The sequence below is a fragment of the Monodelphis domestica genome, chromosome 3 (assembly GCF_027887165.1).
Source record: "Monodelphis domestica isolate mMonDom1 chromosome 3, mMonDom1.pri, whole genome shotgun sequence".
Lineage (NCBI taxonomy): Eukaryota > Metazoa > Chordata > Mammalia > Didelphimorphia > Didelphidae > Monodelphis > Monodelphis domestica.
This window is the reverse complement of record NC_077229.1, coordinates 126,664,016-126,671,899: the sequence shown is the minus strand read 5'-3', so window position 1 is coordinate 126,671,899 and position 7,884 is coordinate 126,664,016. Positions and strand designations below refer to the sequence as shown.

General features: G+C 36.6%; 1 non-coding gene across 1 annotated transcript; it reads left to right on the top strand.

Annotated features, from left to right (window-relative positions):
* The first annotated feature begins 7,231 nt into the window (after positions 1-7,231).
* On the top strand, positions 7,232-7,382 carry LOC130458685 (U12 minor spliceosomal RNA). Its single transcript, XR_008918082.1, has one exon. It is a non-coding gene; the product is annotated as a U12 minor spliceosomal RNA (small nuclear RNA).
* The last annotated feature ends 502 nt before the right edge of the window (positions 7,383-7,884 follow it).

Genomic DNA, 7,884 nt, shown 5'->3' with positions numbered 1-7,884 from the left:
CCATTATAATCATAGTTCTCATCATCATTCAGCTATGGAATTTTCCTAAAATGTTATCACCTGCAGCATACAGCAGACGTGATTGGCCTGGTTGAAATATCACTTGGTATTCAATTCATTATTTTCCTCCATCTCTTGACATTTTCATTGTTTTGTTAATGTCTTTTTTTTTCTTCTCTTCAATCCCCACTACAAATTTAGCCAAGCAATGCCTCTATTGGCCTTCAGCTATTTAAATGAAATTGGAAAGAATTGAAAAATGGGGTGGTCACTGGTGGGGGGGTGTTGTTGCAGACATTTTTCAGTGGAACTGGACAGCTGAAGGCCTGATGGGTTTCAGTTCTGAAAATACACATGTCTATAAATAAATCTGCCTTTGCCTGCAGCTCCAAGTCTGGGAGGGACGAGTCTGGAGACAATAAAAGAAGATGGCTGGATGAAATGCCTCCAGTTCAGATGAAGAGGGTTTCAGCAGCCAGTAAAGGCAACAGATAGGTCAAGTGGGCAAGTTTAGGTGTGTTTTCTTTTATTTTAAAACCCCTAGTATATTCACAAGGAAAATAGATTAAATATCAGCAAGAGAAAGGATACTGACAGACCAACTCCACAGATTCTGGACTGTCAGTAATTTTCCACTGAAGCGAAAAAAGAGCAGGTAATACATTTTCATAAGAACCCCCCCCCCCCCACACACACACACACTCCAACAGTAGAGAATCAGCTTCCCCTACTACATTAAAATAAACAATTCCCTATGAAACAATCCCTCGCAAGACTGTAAGTTCCTACCAGTAAATTATTAAAAAGGCACTAATAGCTCTTGGCATATAGTAGGAACTTAATAAATGCTCAGTGATGTATTGATCTAATCACTATATTATGAACGCTTGCTATAGAATAATATGATAGTTCTTTCATGGATTGTTCACCTAGCATGTATGAATTATTTTAATATTTTTTTCAGTATAATTGGTTTCCTTTGTACTTGGTTTCATGTATTTGAAAACAACATTCTGAGAAAGGGTCCATTGGCTTTGTCAGATTGTCAAAAAGGTCAATGTGATATGCATTCACACAAAAGGGAAGAATCCCTATTCTATAAGATTGCAGATTCAGAGTAGTAGATAATTCCTCCCCATCAATCCCAAACAATTCATCCCACAATATTAAGTGCCTACTGCTTACAAGAAAAAAATGGGACCAGAATGATGCACATACAAAGCTATGATTAGATAGGGCCCCTGCCCTCAGAGTTTACAGTCTAGTGGAGATAAAATTAATTCAGATACTTATAAAACACAATACAGCATGATAACTACATTCAAAGAGAACACTAGGGAAATTCTAAGAGTATTGGGAACATTAAGAAAGACTTTCTGGGAGGTAGAGTCAAGATGGTGGCGTAGAGGCAGTGAAAGTTCAGACCTCTGAAACCTCTTCCTTAACAGGCTTTGGAAAAATTCAATATATAATTCAAAACACAATTAAGAGAGGCTGAAGACAATTGGGAAAAGAACTTAAAAAGTAAGATAAGTCATATGGAAACAGAAAACAGTGTCTTGAAAGCCAAAATTAATCAGCTTGAAAATGAGGAAATGGAGACAAAAGATGAGGCAGAGAAGATGAAAGATGAGGCAAAGAAAATGAAAGATTAGACAGAGAAAATGAAAGATGACCTCTAAAGAAAATCAGACCAGAAGAAGGATGACCAAAAAGCCAGGGAAGAAATCCAATCTTTAATATCCAGAATACAACAACTAGAAGCAAGCAACTTCACAAGGCAGCAGGACACTATAAAACAAAATCAAAAGAATGAAACAATTGAGGAAAATATGAAGCACCTCATTCACAAAAACAGAAGATTTAGAAAATTGTTCGAGGAGAGACAACTTAAGAATCATTTGTCTACTAGAAGACCATGACAGAAAAAAAAAGGCTGGATGTCATACTACAGGAAATTATCCAAGAAAACTGCCCCAATATTCTAGAACAAGAGGGAAAAGTGGAGATTAAAAGAATCCACAGATCACCTCCTGTACTTAACCCCCAACTGACAACACCCAGGAATATTATAGCCAAATTCAAGAACTATCAGACCAAGGACAAATTAATACATGCTGCTAAGAAGTCATTCAGATACCATGGAAACACAGTGAGGATAACACAGGATCTGGTTGAATCTACACTGAAGGACCAAAAGGCATGGATTATGATATTCTGGAAAGCAAGGGAACTAGGTCTACAACCAAGACTCAACTACCCAGCAAAACTGACCATATTCTTACGCAGGAAAGTATGGACATTTAACAAAATAGAAGACTTCCAAGCACTTGTAAAGAAAAGACCAGACCTGAACAGAAAATGTGATGCCCAAGCACAGAATTCAAAAGAATCATAAAAAGGTAATTAAGAAAGAGGGAAATGTAGCAGTCCACACCTATCTATGGACAAGGGAAACAGAATGTAAAGATTGTCTTAGAAGAAAGCATGCTCAATCTTGTGCATGGCTGGGAAAGCCTCTGACCCTTGACCCTAGCTTCCCCCAGGTTAGGCAGGAAAACAGGTTTCTTTGTGTTCACCTGACTAAGAGAAACCATACCTGTACCTTGTCATTAACCAATGATAATCATCCGTATGTATTGTGTATATTTGCATATCAAAGAGATTAAATACAGGGCCACAGCAAGCTCCGCCCTCTCTTGGATCTTAGCTCTCACTGATGTCTGTCCTTGCTGGAGCTTGACCTCTGGCCAAGCTCCATCTTTAATTCCTTTCCTTATCTACCTCTCCTACCTGGGACCTGGCTTTTGGCCAGGCACTCTCTTTTCTCTATCATGTCTCTGACCTGTGTGGTATTAATTGTGGATCTCAGGATGGATCATGCCTCTGCGACATCCTAAGATCGGGGTTCTGCTGTGGCCCCATTATAATTAATAAGGTCTGGTCTCTGACTCATTTCTGCCACCTCATATCTATAACTTGGCTCCACCATGCCCCTCAGGGTATCTGAAACTTCTATCCTTTTTCTATCTTTCTACCTTGTGGCTTCTCGCTGGCCAAGAAAGCCACAGGAAAAAAGAAAAAGAAAAACAAAAAACAAAAACAAAAACAAAACTTTTTTTAAGAGACCCAATAAGTAAAAATGATATGTATCCCTATAAGAAAAGAGGTCATTAGTAACTCTTAAAAATTGTTATTATCACCTGGGCAGCTAGAAGAATTACACTTAGAGGAAAGAGTGACATACTGTATAGGATGTAATGCCAAGACATAAATATGTATATAGATATATGTATGCATAAATACATACATAAGTATATATATACACACACAACTAGAGCTAAAAAAGATGTTAATACTAAAAGAAATGGGAAAATAAAAAGGGGGTAAGTTTATATTTCATAAAGCAGTTCAGGGAGGGAGGGGGAGAACATCAATACACTGGAAGGGTAAAGAGATTGAAGATAGGAAATACTCAACTATTACACACATTGAAATTGACTCAAAGGGGTAAGAACAATCAAATACATTGGGGGAAAGAATTGATTTGCTCCCTATAGGGAAGTAGAAGAATAACAAATGAACTGTTGGGGAGAGGAGCAGTACAAGGGAGGGAAAGGGTGGGGAGGGTAGTATAAAAATGCTGTAAAGAAAATAAGAGGGGCATAAGAAGGGAGGGGTAGTAGAAAGGGAAGTAAAATAAAGGTGGGAATTAGAGGGATTGATTAAAAACAAACATTGGTATAGAAGGAAATAGAGAAAAAAGAAAAGGCAAGAATAGGAGTGGAAATCAAAATGCCGGGAAATACACAACTGGTAATCATAACTCTGAATGTGATTGGCATGAACTCACTTATAAAACACAAGCAAATCGCAGAGTGGATTAGAAACCAAAACCCTATCATATGTTGTCTACAAGAAAAACACATGAGGAAGGTAGCCACGCATAGAGTAAAAGTAAGAGGATGGAGCCAAATTTATTGGGCATCAACTGATAAAAAGAAGGCAGGAATCCCAATCATGATATCTGACAAAGCCAAAGTAAAAATAGATCTACTTGAAAGAGATAGGGAAGGTAATTACATCCTAATAAAAGGCAGTATAGACAATGAGGAAATATCAGTACTCAACATGTATGCACCAAATAGCATAGCATACAAATTTCTAAGAGAAATTCCATTTAAAATCACCATAGGCAATATAAAATACTTAGGAATCTATCTGCCGAGACAAACACAGGAACCATATCGACACAACTATGAAATAATCTCTATACAATTAAAACTAAATCTAAGCAATTGGAAAAACATTGATTGCTCATGGGTAGGATGAGATAACATAATAAAAATGACAACCCTGCCCAAATTAATTTACTTATTTAGGGCCAAACCCATTGAAATACCAAAAAACTTTTTTACTGAATTAGAAAAAAACTATAACAAACTTCATTTGGAAGAACAAAAGATCAAAGATATCCAGGGAAATCATGAAGAAATGAGAAGGAAGGTGGCCTTGCAGTCCCAAATCTCAAACTATACTATAAAGCAGTGGTCATCTAAACAATTTGGTACTGACTAAGAGACAAAAAGGAGGATAAGTGGAATAGACTTGGGGTAAGTGACCTCAGCAAGACAGTCTATGATAAGCCAAAAGATCCCAGTTTTTGGGACCCAAATCCAGTATTTGATTAAAAAAAAACTGCTGGGAAAATTGGAAGACAGTATGGGAGAGATTAGGTTTGGATCAACATCTCATACCCTACACCAAGATAAACTCAGAATGGATGAATGACTTGAATATAAAGAAAGAAACTCTAAGCAAATTAGGTGAACACAAAATAGTATACTTGTCAGATCTTTGGGAAAGGAAAGTCTTTAAAACCAAGTAAGAGCTAGAAAAAAATCACAAAATGTAAAATCAATAATTTTGATTACATCAAATTAAAAAAGTTTTGTACAAACAAAACCAATGCAAGGAAAATTTGAAGGGAATCAACAAATTGGGAAACAATCTCCATAACAAAAACCTCTGACAAAGGTTTAATTACTCAAATTTATAAAGAACTAAACCAATTGTACAAAAAATCAAGCCATTCGCCATTTGCCAATTGAAAAATGGGCAAGGCACATGAATAGACAATTTTCAGTTAAATAAATCAAAACTATTTATAAATACATGAAAAAGTGTTCTAAATTTCTTATAATCAGAGAGATGCAAATCAAAACAACTCTGAGGTATCACCTCACATCTAGCTGATTGGCTAACATGACAGCAAAGGAAAGTAATGAATACTGGAGAGGATGTGGAAAAGTTGGAACATTAATGCATTGCTAGTGGAGTTGTGAATTAATCCAACCATTCTGGAGTTCAATTTGGAATTATGCCCAAAAGGTGCTAAAAGACTGCCTGCCCTTTGATCCAGCCATAGCACTGCTGGGTTTGTACCCCAAAGAGATAATAAGGAAAAAGACTTCTACAAGAATATTCATAGCTGAGCTTTTTATGGTGGCAAAAAATTGGAAACTGAGGGGATGCCCTTTAATTGGGGAATGGCTGAACAAATTGTGGTATATGTTGGTGATGGAATACTATTGTGCTCAAAGAAATAATAAACTCTAGGAATTCTAAATGAACTGGAATGTCCTCCAGGAATTGATGCAGAGTGAAAGGAGCAGAACCAGGCGAATATTGTACACAGAAACTGATACACTGTTGTACAATTGAATGTAATGGACTTCATCATTAGTGGCAATGCAGTGATCTTGAACAACTTGGAGGGATCTATGAGAAAAAGCATTATCCACATTCAGAGGAAAAACTGTGGAAGTAGAAACACAGAAGAAAAACAACTGCTTGAATACATGGGTCGAGGGGATATGGTTGGGGATGTAGACTCTAAATGAACATCCTAATGCAAATACCAATAACATGGAAATGGGTTTTGATCAAGGACACATGTAATACCCAGTGGAATTGCGAGTCAGCTATGGGAAGAGTGGGAGGGAAAACTAGGATTCTTTTAACCAAGAAATAATGTTATAAATTCACTAAATAAATTAATTTAAATTTAAAAAAATTTAAAAAAGACTTTCTGAGTAAGACTTTCTAGTTGTATTTTAAAGGATAGATTGGAGTCCAATAGATGAAGATGGGGAAAAAAGACAATCCAGACATGAAGATCCTAACAAAAAGCAATGGGGAGTGAATGTCCACTGAGTCTTTGGAAGGGTAGAACTCCACATTGTGGCTAGAATGTGTGGAGGTGGAATGCTATAAGACTGGAAAAAAACTAAATAGCTCCTGGCAGACAATGAAGGACAGTCTAAAAATAGTTAACTTCACCGTGGAGGAAAAAGGGAGTATTGAATTTGGTTGTGGTTGTGGTGGTTGCTTTTGTTATTATTTTTGTTGTTGTTTAGCAGAATGACAAGGCAAATCTATACATAAGATAAATCTGGCACTGATATTAAAAAAAAAAAAAAAGATAAGAGATGAGAGAGTTGGAGACAATTGTAAAAGCCCAGGTAAGTGGTAATAAGGATCTGACCCAGGGCAGAGGCAATGGATCCATATTAGATTTAAAACTCCCTTTACAAAATTGTAATTTCCCTTCCACCTAAATTATAAGTTTTCCCACTAGTACTAAGCTCTCACTTAATATCCCGGTAGACAGCAAGCCATCTCTATCCCACCTTTCATCTATTTTTTAAATTGATAGCATGGTATAAAGAGCATCTTAAATTAGATTTAGAATATTTGGGGTTATATCCTACTTCTGCTCTTTACCAGCAGTATGTTTGTGCAAGTCCCTCTGACTCTCAGTTCCTTCATCTCTAAGTAGAGGATAATACGTAGGCCACTTACTTCACAGTTATTATAGAAAATGCATGTGAAAATGCATTACAAATATTAACAGTAATGACAGTTAACATTTATATAGTGTTCTAAGGTTTGCAAAGTGCTTTATACATAGTGTCCTTTTTATTTTTACAATAACTCTAGGAGGGAGCTGTTTTATTATCCTCATTTTACAGATGAGCAAAAAAGGCTGAGATTAAGTGACTTGCCCCAGGATCGCACAGCCAGAAAATGTTATATCTGGATTTTAGCTAATCCTATAAGCTGCCTAGCCATCACAGAAGGTGGTGTCTTCCTGACTCCAAAGTGATTTCTCTATTTACTACACCACCTCTACAACTGTAAATTGTTATTATTATAAAACCCCTTAAATATGCCTTAAATATATGAGCAAGGAAAATAATTTTTCAGGGTAATGACCAAATATTCACTTTGAATGTTTTAAGAAATTTTGAGAGGGTACAGAGGGCCCCTAAGGTGACTAGCCAACTTTGGTGAGATGCTTAGGTGTAGCGATATGCTGGTGTACTCTCCTTTGAAGTCAAAAGAGTAGACAGTGCATCACTCTCTTGGAAGGTGGGCAGCAAACCTCTGAGCACTTAAAGATGGAGACCATGACCTGTTCACCTTTGTACTCACTGTCATGACTAGCATACTTCTTTGTACATATTTGATATTCAAATAGCATTGGTTGAGTTGAATTAAAGTGAATTCACGGCTTATGAGCTAGAAGTTTTTGTTGATAAGAGTCAATTAAGATTGACTATATTAAGCAAATTGCTGCCAGTTATACACTCTTTCCTTTGCTTGCACACCTCATGTTGGTACTTCTCATTGTTCACCAAAGACTGATCTAATATCAGAATCACAGGATATAGAGTAGGAAACAACTAAGGAAATGATTTAATCCCAAACTCATTTTCTGGATGAAGAAATTGAGGTCCTGAGAAAAGGAAGTGATTTGTCCAAGGTCACATAGATAATAAATGGCAAAGCTTGGATGCTATAGTCACACATGAGTCACTA